General features: G+C 39.4%; 1 long non-coding RNA gene across 1 annotated transcript in view; it reads right to left on the bottom strand.

The window, feature by feature from the left end:
• Positions 1-1,757: 1,757 nt before the first annotated feature.
• Positions 1,758-12,855, bottom strand: part of LOC137150819 (uncharacterized) — a 31,470-nt gene continuing 20,372 nt past the window's right edge. The window contains exon 3 of the long non-coding RNA XR_010919074.1: positions 1,758-2,161. This is a non-coding gene — a long non-coding RNA (uncharacterized lncRNA). The remainder of the gene's footprint in view (positions 2,162-12,855) is intronic.

Genomic DNA, 12,855 nt, shown 5'->3' with positions numbered 1-12,855 from the left:
TAAGTACCTTGTCTGGGAGGACCATTTTTGCCACTTGTCTACTGTGTTATTTTCATGCACCGTGGAATATTTTTCTTTTCTTTGCATAAGAAAGTGAGTTAGGGACAAAGCATCAGATTGGATTTTTCACTTGCTTGCTTGCTTGTTAAATCAACCCCCATACTGCAACTCTAAATCTTGTGAGGTGCATTTCCTTATTTTAAACATTCACACAGAATGAGGATTCATAACATTCTGGGTAGGAGACTGTATTTATTTGTATTTCACTTTGCTAATGATGCAACATCTCTGCTCTGTGTTTAATTCTCACAAATTATATGGTTAAGATGTGGGAGAGAATTGTACTGCTTAGATAGAACTAAGAAATGCCAAGTTAGGTCAGGTCAATATGGCTGCCTTTATTTCTCTGCATATGTGAAAAGCGAATGTGAGAATGGGGACAAACAGAAAACAAAATTATAGTAAAGCAACACTAGTTGGTTAAAATACCCTATGAATTCCATTTCCAGATCATCTCAGAAAACATCCTTGAAAGATCTGTCACCTCACAGAAGATGCTGCACGTTAAAAAGTCCCTATGAAATGTCCAAAAGAATGGCCATACCGTGTCAGACCAATGATCCATCTGGCCCAGTGTCCTGTCTTCCGACAGTGGCCAGTGCCAGATGCTTCAGCGGCAATGAACAGACCAGGCCAATTTATTAAGTGATCCATCCTTTCGTACAGCCCCAGTTTCTGGCAGTCAGAGGCTGAGGAACACCCAGAGCAAGGGGTTGCATCTCTGACCTTCTTGGCTAATAGCCATTAATGAACCTATTCCCCATGACCTTATCTAATTCTTTTTTTAACACAGTTATACTTTTGGCCTTCACAGCATCCCCTGGGAACAACTTCCACAGGTTGACTCTGCATTTTGTAAATAAGTACTTCCTTATGTTTTTAAACCTGCTGCCTATTAATATCATTGGGTGACTCCTGGTTCTTGTATTATGTGAAAGGGTAAATAACACTTTTTCTCAACACCGTTCGTGATTTTATAGACCTCTATCATATCTCCCCTTAGTCATCTCTTTTCTTAGCTGAACAGACCCAGTCTTTTAAATCTCTTCTCATATAGAAGCTATGCAAAAACCTGTAATCATTTTTGTTACCCTTCTTTGTACTTTTTCCAGTTTTAAAATATCTTTTTTGAGATGGGGTGACCAGAATTACATGAAGTATTCAACATGTGGGTGTACCATAGATTTATATAATGGCATTATGATATTTGCTGTCTTATTTTCTATCCCTTTTCTAATGGTTCCTAACATTCTGTTACTTTATTTTGACTGCTGCTGCACATTGAGCAGATGTTTTCAGAGAGGTTTCCACGATGACTCCAAGATCTTTCCTGAGTGGTAACAGATAATTTAGACCCTATAATTTTGTATGTGTAGTTGGGATTATGTTTTGCAATGTGCATTACTTTGCATTTATCAGTATTGAATTACATCTGCTATTTTGTTGTTCAGGCTCTGAATCCATAAATCTGGAACCAAGAGCTCAATAGAGTTATCAGAGGGTATTTCCTGCTCTCAAGAAAATGGGTGAATAGTGGAGCTGATACAAGTTTTTTGAATTTTCACCAAATTTAAAACAAAACTTCTGCCCCCCAAAGATCATCTTTTAAATCCAACTTTATAGTTGATTGAAATAAATAAATAAAATAAATAAATTTTGAAATTTCCAAAAAAAAGTTTTAATGGAAAAAATCATCACAAAAAACATCCATGTATCCCTCACTCTCCTGTCTCCCCCAGCTCTAGAGACGGGGGCCAGGGGTGGGTGGAATCCTGGCTCTACTCTCCTATGTGCTGGCCAGGCATGAATGGAGAGGTAAATTGCACCTTTTCAAGTTGCATGAGGGTAGTGGAGGAGGAGTAGATGTCACTCTACATCATCTCAGGACTGATCAAGAAGTGGAGCAGTTTGGCATTGCTGCTTACTCAGGACACAGTTTAAAGCCTCACGTTACCCCCAAATCTCACTGCAGAGTTTTTTTTCTTTTCTGATAACCACTAGTGCTTAAACTCCAGGGGCCAGATCTTCAGCTGGTCATAGCTCTGCTTCTTTCCTTCCTCTGGAATTAAACTGGTGCCTTCTGTTTCCATAATCATTTGTCCTTTAAGGGAAAAAAAATCAGATTAAATTAATTCCGATCCCCCAGAGTCGTTTTTAAAAAAGGAATTTTTAACCACTCATTCAGAACAAACCCTTCAAGACTCTGCTTTTGCTGTGTGCAAGAAAGTTCAGGAATATTCAATATAAGAATAAATCTCTCATCCTCCCACCCTACAGGATGCACCACCACAAATGCAAATACTGAACTGTTTGCAGCTCTATTGTTAAAATGTTTGGTTCTGTGATACACTGCCATATTGCACTCTCTGTGACACTGGGAATCATTAAAAAAATATTGAAAATGAACTCTGGAATTTACGTAACCCACATTCCAGACAACAGTGCTTGGTGGCACTGTGAGCACTGGTGTTATGAGGTGTTACTGAATGGTTCGGTCTCTTCACCTAGCCTTTTATTACTTCTGCAGAGGATTCCTGACTCACAGATGTTGTAAAGGCAGTGAGTCCAACCAGAGCCCACGTTTTGCCAAAAGTTTACAGCTGAATATTTCTTGGCATTCGTGAGCAATGATTTCATCAGAACATGAACTAAGTCAGAACTGCTGTTGAAAGACATCGTTTCATAATCCAGCATTGTAAATCAAGGACTTTTATTTGCTGCAGAGTTTGGTTTCCATTTGCCCAAGTCTCTGATACATACATTGCTTGGGAACTGATATAGAAGTTATACAGGCCCTTTGTGCAATTGAAAACCCTTATATAGAACACCATAGTACAGTGCCCTGTCACATAATTAAAGACTTTACAAGGGTATCGTGTTCACACTTATATGTACTTTACTCTAACAACCCTCCCTGTGTCATGTTTGAATTATTATAAATGGGCCAGGGCAGAATGGTGCCTCAATAACCCAAGTAGTGAAGCTTTGTTTAAAATTCAAATAGCTGAATGGTGTCTGTTTGTTCCTGATCAACACTCTGTTCAAAAAAGGTTGCACTTTTTTTAAAGGGCAGCAAATGTGGACCAATATTAGCTTTTGAAATTAAAGGGGAAGTTATTCATTCACTCAGCAGTGCTTTGTGAGCTATCAATCTTCCAGGTATTTCTATTAGCTTTAATCATCAAGGTTGTTTATTTGGAGCAATTTCTAAGAGAATAAAGGTACCTTTTGGCTCTTATCTCCTGTCATCAAAGCATCCATTAGGAAATCCAAGACCTTTAGGTAATCTCAAGGGATTACTCAAAGAGGTTTTCTTGAAACAGGCAAGAATTCGGGGCTCTCTCTTCAGTGCACAGGAGTTCAGTTGAAAACTATAATCTGAAAGGGGAGGTTTATCTTGGGTTTTGTGCAATTTGAATAGGATTTTGTTCAAGGCAAATCTACAGATAAAAGCACTTTAAGTGGGTTGAAACAAAGATGAAGCCGGCATTCCTAATAGTGCTATTTCTAACTGCATTACTCTGTCAGATAGGTGAGGGAGGGAGGGGGAAGGCTGCTTGGGAGTCTTACTATAATCACAATGGCCCACCAGCCAACTAATTAATATATTTAAATAAATAAACGCTGATTAGATGTGATGTGGTAGGTAGCAAAGGCTTTTCACACCAGTCAAATGCTCCTGTGAATGTAACTGGGACTTCAGAACAAGGTGGTTTCTTGACAAACAAGAAATTTGATGGGGGAGTAAAATATAAATCTCTCTGAACCTTGTAAGCAAGTGAGTCCTTAATTTAAGGATAGATTCCAGCTGCAACGCTTCACAAGTGTACTGAAACCAAACTTCTGCAAAATTTGGGCATGTTCACTTTTCAGGTATAGGGCTTTGGTTTGGCCCATTATTGAAATGAAGAAGGAAATAGGAAGATTGGATCCACATCTGAACTTAGCCTGTGGCTAGGGTGGTTTGGATCTGAGGTTGACTTGAGTCCACCTGATATTAATATAGTAATTATAGGGAGGCAGTGTGGCCACTGGACAGAGCACTGGAGTGGGACTCAGGACCTAGGTGTTATTATTTGTATTGCTGTAGTTTCCAGGAGCCCCAGTCATGGGCCAGGATCCCATTGGACATGCTGGGATCTGTCTTCTAGGAGAAAAGCAAGAAGCTTATCTATGCATGCCCTCTAGGAGATGTTTTCTAGGGCCTCAAGACATGCAGATTCTGCAGGAACACATCTGGTTAATTAGTTCTCTGAGTCGACCCATTGATTAGGTTTTGAAACTGCTTGCCCAACAAGTTTTTATTGAGGTGTTATTGTCTACTAACAAGGATAAATAAGGGGGAGAGGTTTGGACTCTTTGGGATCTCTTCTTGGACACAGATATTGGGGTCCCCCAATGGCAGCTGGAAGAATCGGCCAATCAGAAGGCCACTGCTGTACTGCTCGAGAGCCACCTCAAACTTCGGTAATTATTGAGGGTTCAAGGTATTTTACTAACCTGTTGCGGACATGTATAAGTGCTTGAGACTAAATAAATTATAGTTTTTAAGTGAGAGCACTTGTGTTATACTGTTTCTACCAGTCCATCTATCGGCAGCCGTGTCTCCATTTGATTTATTTCCTGAGACCACCTCGCACAGAGCAAAGTTACCAAGAGCTTTGGGTTGTCAGAACCCCGGGTAACACCATTATGCTAAGTGTACAAAAACAGAACAAAAAGACTGTCCCTGTCCCAAAAAGTTTACAATCTAAGTTGCGGCAAGAAGCCCAGCTGCATTAACAAGTGTGACACAAACCAGTGACTAGGAAACTCTTAGGAAAATTATTATGCTAGGACCTCTTGTTTTACTTTAGATCATGGGCTCTTCAGGGCAGAGATTGTGCCTTCTTCTAGATAAATAAAGTGCCTGGTATGCTATGGTCACTGCCAGAATTAAACAACCAGACTAATATAAATAGAAACACACTGTAGATACTATATTACGTGCTAACTTTTCAGGTTTCTAATACAACATTTGTCCTTCTCCAAGAATTCAACAGGTAATCTCTTAAACTTAAATTGCAGGATACATGTTGCTACATCAGGCTAATGAGGCATATTGTAGGGGAACAAGATAATTCTAGCATTTATGGACATTACCTGCATAACTCTATGAGATATTATTCCACAGTTTCATAGTACAGATGCAGTGAAGAATGCTTTCCTAGGACTTTCCTCCCACATCAACCTAGCCTATGTGCATCTCTTCATGTAGCTTCAATGGTCTCAGAGTCCATCTACTGCTAGAGATCTTGTTACATGATCCCACTGAGGAGAACTATTAGAGTAGATCTGTAGGACAAAATATAGATGACATTCTGGAAAAGTCTTCCATTTACTAGACAATCTATTGTTTATTCTGTCTTTCTGTAGGTTCAGTCCCAGTTTCTACCTCACTGCCGGTTTTTCTGTCCCTGATGAAATTGCCATGTGTACTGGCTTTCTGAATATTTGAGACTGGTCATCCCATTAAAAAAAAAATAAAGCCCTGCAGAGCATCTTCTAATTCCAAAGATTTTAGATCAGCTTTTGCATTTGCAAAGCTTTTCCCTCTTTTTGACAGAGGATGTATAATCCAGGACAATACATTGTGCCGCTGGAGAACCTCTGTTTTAGCATTTAGCAGGACAGGATTCCGAATTTGCAATAGGATAGTGCAGGATCCAGGAAAGAAAGCTCAGTCCTTTAACAAGGAGCTCTGTGTGCCCCTCATCTGGCATGGCAGGAATTTTGACACTGACATCAAAGGGGCAGACTTGTGCCCTAGAAGATGAATCTGCTTTGTGATCTGAACCTCTTTGGCTTGTAAATCAGGTATGAAATTTCACAATAGGCTTCTTCACTATAAGCTTCAGTTGGACTGGCAAAACTTTTTAAATAATATTTTAGTAATGATAGAATTAAAGAAATTGAATGGATACTCTCTAGAATCTCAAACTTTGATTCTGGCCAAAAGGTCTCTTTTCATCTGACTCAGTTTCCTCATCCCTGTACAGGATGGTTTGAAACTGGTCTCTCTCTAAAAGTGAGAAAGATCACTTATGCCCCCTACAATTTATTTCCTGATTATTATTTGTATTATAGTAACAGCTAAGAGGCTCCAGCTGAGATCTCAGCCTCATTGTGCTTTACAAATACATATTAAGAGACCGCCCCTGTCCCAGTCAGCTTTTAGTGTAAATAGACAAAACAGACAAGGAATGTTGTTATCATATGGGGAACTAAACCACACAGAGATTAAGTAACTTGGCCAAGGTCACACATGAAATCTGTGGTCAGCTCAAGAACTGAATGCAGGTTTCCTGTGTCCCCAGCCAGTGCCTTAACCACAAGACTTTCCATTCTCTGATATGATGGTTACATATTATTATTAGTATTGTTATTTATTACTACAGTGCCTGGAGCCCTCGTTATGGACCAGCACCTCATTATGGTAGGCATTATATAAACACAAACTGTGTTCAAATTTTAAAGCCATATTTTCTAGCCAACACAAAAAGGCTTTAGCCAACCTCCCAGTCATATCCCCCTCCTCCATCTACCCTCGTGTTTCCCCATATTATTATTGATTTTATGACCACTTGGATCCCTATTCATTTAATTAAAAACTAGATGCCAAAATAATATAGTCTCTCCCCAGAGGTAACAAAATCATGGCAAAGGTTACACATGTCCCACATTTTCCTATTAAAAGTCTAATTTTGCAGGAAAAAAAATAGCAAAAAAGAGAGAAACATCTCCCACCCAAAAATTCTACCAAAGTCATAAAACCTGGAAAAGCATCTGAACAGATGTTTTCCCTAGAAAGATTCCAAAAATATGAAAGCACACATGGTATACTGATCTGCCTCTTCCTTCAATACAGTCTCACTCAGAGATAACAAATGTACCATGTGATGTTGCCATAGTAGCCACTTGCATTTTACCATTGACTGAAGCAGAAGAAACAGTTAATATACCCATGCATTTCCCAAGTATTGGATTTGCTGCTCTGGCAGATTATGCCCCTTGCCAGATTCAAATGCCATTTGATATTTTTCTTTTGTAACTATGCACGTGAAGTGTGTTAAATAATATATATCAAGGCAGAGAGGTGGTGTTGCACCTATAGGGCTAGATTCCCTGGTCTGCTAAATCTACTTTGTGCTGCACAATTATTGCACAAGCAGCAAAAAGTGTCCTTCAATCAGCAGAGACGACCGGTGGAGAATTCCTACTGTCCTGGGAGACTTTCTTTGGGTAGAAATCTGGCAGAGGCAACTCCACTGCCTCCTATATTAGCTGCTTCCTTTTCCACAACCCTGGCAAAAAGGGAAGGAGGAGTGTGTTGAGAGCATTCAGGGGGCAAGTTGCGTGTGTAGGAGGGGGAGGCAGGAATCATGGTGGTGCTTCTCTATGCTTGATCTTCCACTGGCATATGTTCAGATTATAGCTAACTTGTTCTTGGGCTTGCTGGCTCTCAGTTAGGAGACACAACTGACTCCCTCTGGCTCCCCTTTCCACCCTTCACTCTGTCCAAATGGAGGTATAAGAGACTGGAGAAACAAGCCTATTGGGCTTATCTATAGCACTTATCATAATTGTTAATGGATTTGTCTTCAACACCCCAGTGAGGCAGGACAATATTATCCCTCTCTTAGGGAAGGGGGAAAAAAATAAAAAAGGGGTTAAGTCACATAGAAAATCTCCTCCAGAGCCAGGAAAATGACCCAATCACTGCGCTCCCAGCCACCTCTTAACATTGTCCCTTTTCCCCAGCCTTCCTCTGCTAGGGGTTATGTATTACCAAATGTATTGATCATATTACATTACATAGAAAAACACAGAAAATCATTTGCCAATACTTCCCACAGTATCTATGTAGTATAATGCCAGATTCTCAGATGGTGCAAATCCATGGAGTTTAGCTGTTTTATACCTGCTGAAAATCTGGCCTTGTTAGACCTTTAGAGGGGAGTGTGCCTTAATTGATCTATAATGGGACCCCGCTAGTGAAGGTCCAACAAATTTGGAAAAAGAAGGAAATGTGTCAAATATTTGCTCCAAATTCAAGATGAACCTTTGTGTTCCATTAACTTTCCTCATTTTTATTTTCATTTTTGCATTCTTCTGAACTTCTGCATTCCAGGAGACCTGGGAATGGAAGTGGATAAGCCAAATATATTATTGGATAACTTATTCTTACAAGATTTCCAGCCCAGTCTTGCAATCCTGAAAGCTTCTGAACTTTGGGTGCTATTATGATATTTTACATTTGTTTAATGCCTTTCATTATGCTGTAAGATCTCAGATAGCATCGTAAACAATATATATACAATACCACAGAAATGCACCCAGCTCTCAGTAGCGAGAGGCAGCTAGCTGGCAGCATACATTGTAGCAGTGCAAAGAAAACACAATAGCTAAGAACACAGGGGCACATGTGACTTATCATAAGAACATAATAAGTCCCATGCAAATCAGACAGAACTTTGGTGTCATACCATACTTTTGTTATAGGGTCACATAATTCTAGAAAACGATAAGTTGGTGGGTCATTGAAGTCCTGGCATATAGATGACCAAAGCCTTCATTAGCAGGATTCATAGAAACCAGGATGCTGAGTGGTAATTGCATAACATAGCCAGGAGGAAAAGCTAAGGAGATGGGTGTGGTTTAAATCCTGCCCCTCAGAGGGAGTTAGGCACCTCCCTCTGTACAGGATTAACAACCACGGATTCTCCCCTGGAGTTAGGCACACCACAACCACAGCTGTGTTTTCTGTGGGGTTCAAAGTGCTCTGAGCATGACTACCAGATTGGGCCTTGCAGGCAAGATAGGCAGGGGAACGCCTAGTTTGTGAATCTGCCCAGAGCTTAGGTGTGTATTAAGCACCAAGCATCTGAGCAGTGTCAGGATTTAGGTGGTTTTGTGCATGCCAACTGGCAGAAATGTAGGGACCTAGGGTATTTAAGCAGTGGAAACGAAGAATCTTAGGGTCTTTAGGAATCTAGAGGGTTAGGTGGCAGGTGAGCAGTGACTATGTGAATGCTAGTGGTACCTAAAATTTGGACTTAGATGCCTAAATGAATAGGTAGGTGCCCCCTTGGGACTCTAACCCTAAATATGTTAACATGAATATAGCATCATTTTATCTGTTACTAGTCAGAGTTCACAAATTAAAAGAAACAAGACCAGAGCGTTTACATCATAAAATGATGTTTAAAAATACATAATGATTAAACAGGGCTTGCATCTGGCAATTTTAATGGACAGAACTAGCTCTCTTATTAGTGGTGCCTTCAGTGTCAGTTATTATACATTGAAGAGTGTTGTTCTATAATTAGCCAAAGGTTAAGCAAAAGTAACAGTAAGTGCATTGGGGGTGTCTTCAGTTTCCTAGATGTTAAATGGCATTATTGTAATGCATCCTATATGCTCTTTACTATATGTAATTTTTTATTTCAGTCAAGCATGGTTATTATAAGAAAAAATAAATAACTTCCCTAACCTTCACTGCCTGTAGGAGCTATTATTTCATGTACTCTTTCTTGAGATGGATTATCCACCTCATTTCCAAGGAGTCTTGGATTCAGCCAGCTGAACTCCAAATGTACAACTTGTCCTTGTTTTTCCACTCAGCATTATTATATAGTTTAGAGAGCTGATTCGTGAAAATATGCCGTGAATGCATCAATGTCATTTATTGGAAGGGGTTTATTCTTCGCTCAGTGCAACCATGTAATTCTTGATAGAGCTAATTAGAGATATAAACACACACATAGGATAACATCATCTTAAAAATGTCATTTTTTGCTACAGCTGAATGGAGACCCATAGACTAAATGCTGCCTAAGGAGATGTCTAGTAGCCCACTTTTAGCACAACAGATATATAGCTATAGGGTCTAGGATATATTCAAAATCAGTTCAGACACTAGTTGAAGCTATACCTTTTATTTTAGTTCCAAAATTACTTATTTTCCACACAGCTTTAGTGTCTCTCAACTCTTACTAATGAAAACAATATGCATCAGAAATACAGTATCATGATACTGGTGCTATAGAGAAAGTCACTAACACTAAGGGAATAAATTCAGCATCATTTTATGTTTCCTGAATGAATGTCTCACAAATTGCATCCTACTTTTGGATCCTGGTAAGTTGAGGGATCTTGGTGAAGCATGGCAATATATTTTTTACAGTTCATGGCGCCACCAGACAAGAATATAGGACAGGATGTGAAGTTTTAACCACTGGAAGACTTAAAAAAGCATTATAGGATGCAATTATTTGGCCAAGGTTAACACTTTCAAAATTTCCAAAGTGACTGAGTAGCTCAAATCTCATTCACTTTAAATGAGACTGGCTTCAAGGGTCTAAGTCACTTTTGAAAGTGAGACTTAGGCACCTTTGAAAACTTTGCCTCCAGTCTAGAGATTGTTCAAAACCAGAAATAGTTTGTGAGATGACCCCACTCCCTTAACAGTTGGAGGTTTCAGAAAAATGGGACTTGGTTCAGATAAATGGAGCCTTGCACAGATGCACAAATTTGGATCTACATCCGATCCATGATCCACAAAGATGGCAAACAATACAACCACATCTGCATCTGTAGATACAGATATCTGTGAATGTAAAGTGGATATCCACAGATTTTCAGGGCTTTACTGATAAACCATTCTTGAATTTGCTTTTGCAGAACAAAAGTTTGACTAATAATGTTTTACAAAGTCAAACACCCTGGTTTTGTCCATCTCTATTTGACCTAGAGTTGGACCCAAACTTCTCAAACGTTGAAAGGTTTGAATAAACGTAACCTGGATACAGATCACTCTTGATTTAGCTTTGGTTTAGACCATCACTGGTTTTTACACATCTCTAGTCAGGACACCCTAATCTTGTACAAAAATACGGTGGCAACAAATGATCAGGATGTTGCCTTTCAATCTCATTTCATTCACAGCATCTCAAATAAAACAATGCCCCTTCGACTGGATGGAGTATTAGCTCTGTGCTGACTCATAAGGGAAAGTAGCACTTAAATTAAGCAGTCTTGCTTCCCTCAGCACCAGGATTTTTCTTTGGGTCTCTTAAAGAAGGAATGATCAAGCTAGCCTATGATGAAATCATACTGACATGATATGGCTACAAGCAATTTTATTCTAATTGAGTTATTAATTAAATAATTTGTCACACATGCTAACTAATCCTTTGTAATGCATATAAAAAGAGAGGGAGAGTTAAGACTGCAGTGACAACATTAATTTGGAATTTCTTGAGTTGTGTAATTAAAAGTTTCAATATTTAATATTTTTAGCAATCAGGCTCTTAGTGTGGGAAATAAGCGTATGTAATTTAGTTTTCATTTTATCCATATTTGTATGCATATGAAATTGTCCATGGGTATTGTAACACAGACAGGCATGCCACCGTTGTGTCTGACAATCTTCTCAATATTTCACCAAAGGCTGAAATATGTGTGGTCTTTGCCAAAAGCTAAGAACTAGCTCATTGTCATGGTTAGTGTGAAAACGGTTAGTGTGAGATATCTTCATGGGAAACAATTTTAGAGCTATATAACATAGAATATTATGTTGGGAGTGAAACCTATCACGAATCAACATAAGAACAATGATCATCCATAGAGACAGCCTACATTTACTGTCTGAACAAGACGTAGGCTGGAGCTTTCCAAAGAAAAATCAACCCCAGGAGAGTTCTCGGAAGAGGGGCGCCCCGAGCTAAAAGAGAATAGTTTGTGAGTGTATAAGAGCAGAAGAAATGGCTCAAGTGGTTGTTGATACTGGACATTTAGTGATCAGTGTGAATACCAGCGACATATGGTATGCCCGATTTGCAGATCAATAAGGTTTAAAGTGCAAAGTTTTCTATAGATATACCAGCTGAATACAAAGCCTAAAATTAACTACAATATATCATACTCTCTAAGGATGGAGAGCTAAGCAGTCACTCAGAAGGCTGGATACAGGAACGGCTTTCTTCAGGTGCCCCACCAAGGAGTCAGTGGATCCTCTGGTCTGACGGGCAGCACATCCCGTGGTGTCAGGTGTTGATGGAGCGCGCTCCTTTGTCTAAGTAGTGACTTCTTATACCCTTCCATAAACAACTTTCACCTAATTAACTCTCTACTCATTATCATATATGTTAATTACCTACATTGGGTTTTCACCCTTAACTACATTCCATTCTCACCATGATAATCGGCATCGTCAAAACAACATTTGGTGATAGGAGAGGCGATGTAAAAATATACCCCATGGCAATGAAAAGTTGTACCCCCAGACGTTCAAGGATAACTTGTTGTTCCCATCACCATTATCTATGTGCAGCTGCAAGCATACATGTTGTGTGTTTTGTCTTATGTGCTGTGGTATGTAGAAACTGAGACATCTGCAAGGTTACTCAGTAGTCCTATTCATCTCTGCCAACCAGAAGATGTCATGATACAGGGGTCAGAATAGCCAAGCAAGCAACCAAAGTTATGCTAGGCCTGTAGGACAGTAGTCGGGCAACTTAAATTGCACTAGGCCTCCAACAATGGTGATCCATTATAAAAGGAGACTATCAGCAGGAAAGTCTCATGAATAGTCAGTGCCAGCTCTCTGAACTGGACAAGTGCTGAAAGAACTAACCAGTGAGTGAGAAATACCTTATTAGACAGGAAAGTAATTTGTTAATAAGTATAGGGCCTAGACTATAGATGGTGTTTTATGCTATTTTTTAAAAAACTGTAAATTTATGTTTCCAGATT

The sequence above is a fragment of the Emydura macquarii genome, unplaced genomic scaffold, assembly GCF_026122565.2.
Source record: "Emydura macquarii macquarii isolate MOO-44397 ecotype Brisbane River unplaced genomic scaffold, CSIRO-AGI_Emac_v2 contig_1027, whole genome shotgun sequence".
Classification (NCBI taxonomy): domain Eukaryota; kingdom Metazoa; phylum Chordata; order Testudines; family Chelidae; genus Emydura; species Emydura macquarii.
Note: the sequence above shows the minus strand (reverse complement) of the source record. Positions and strands in the feature narration are given on the sequence as shown.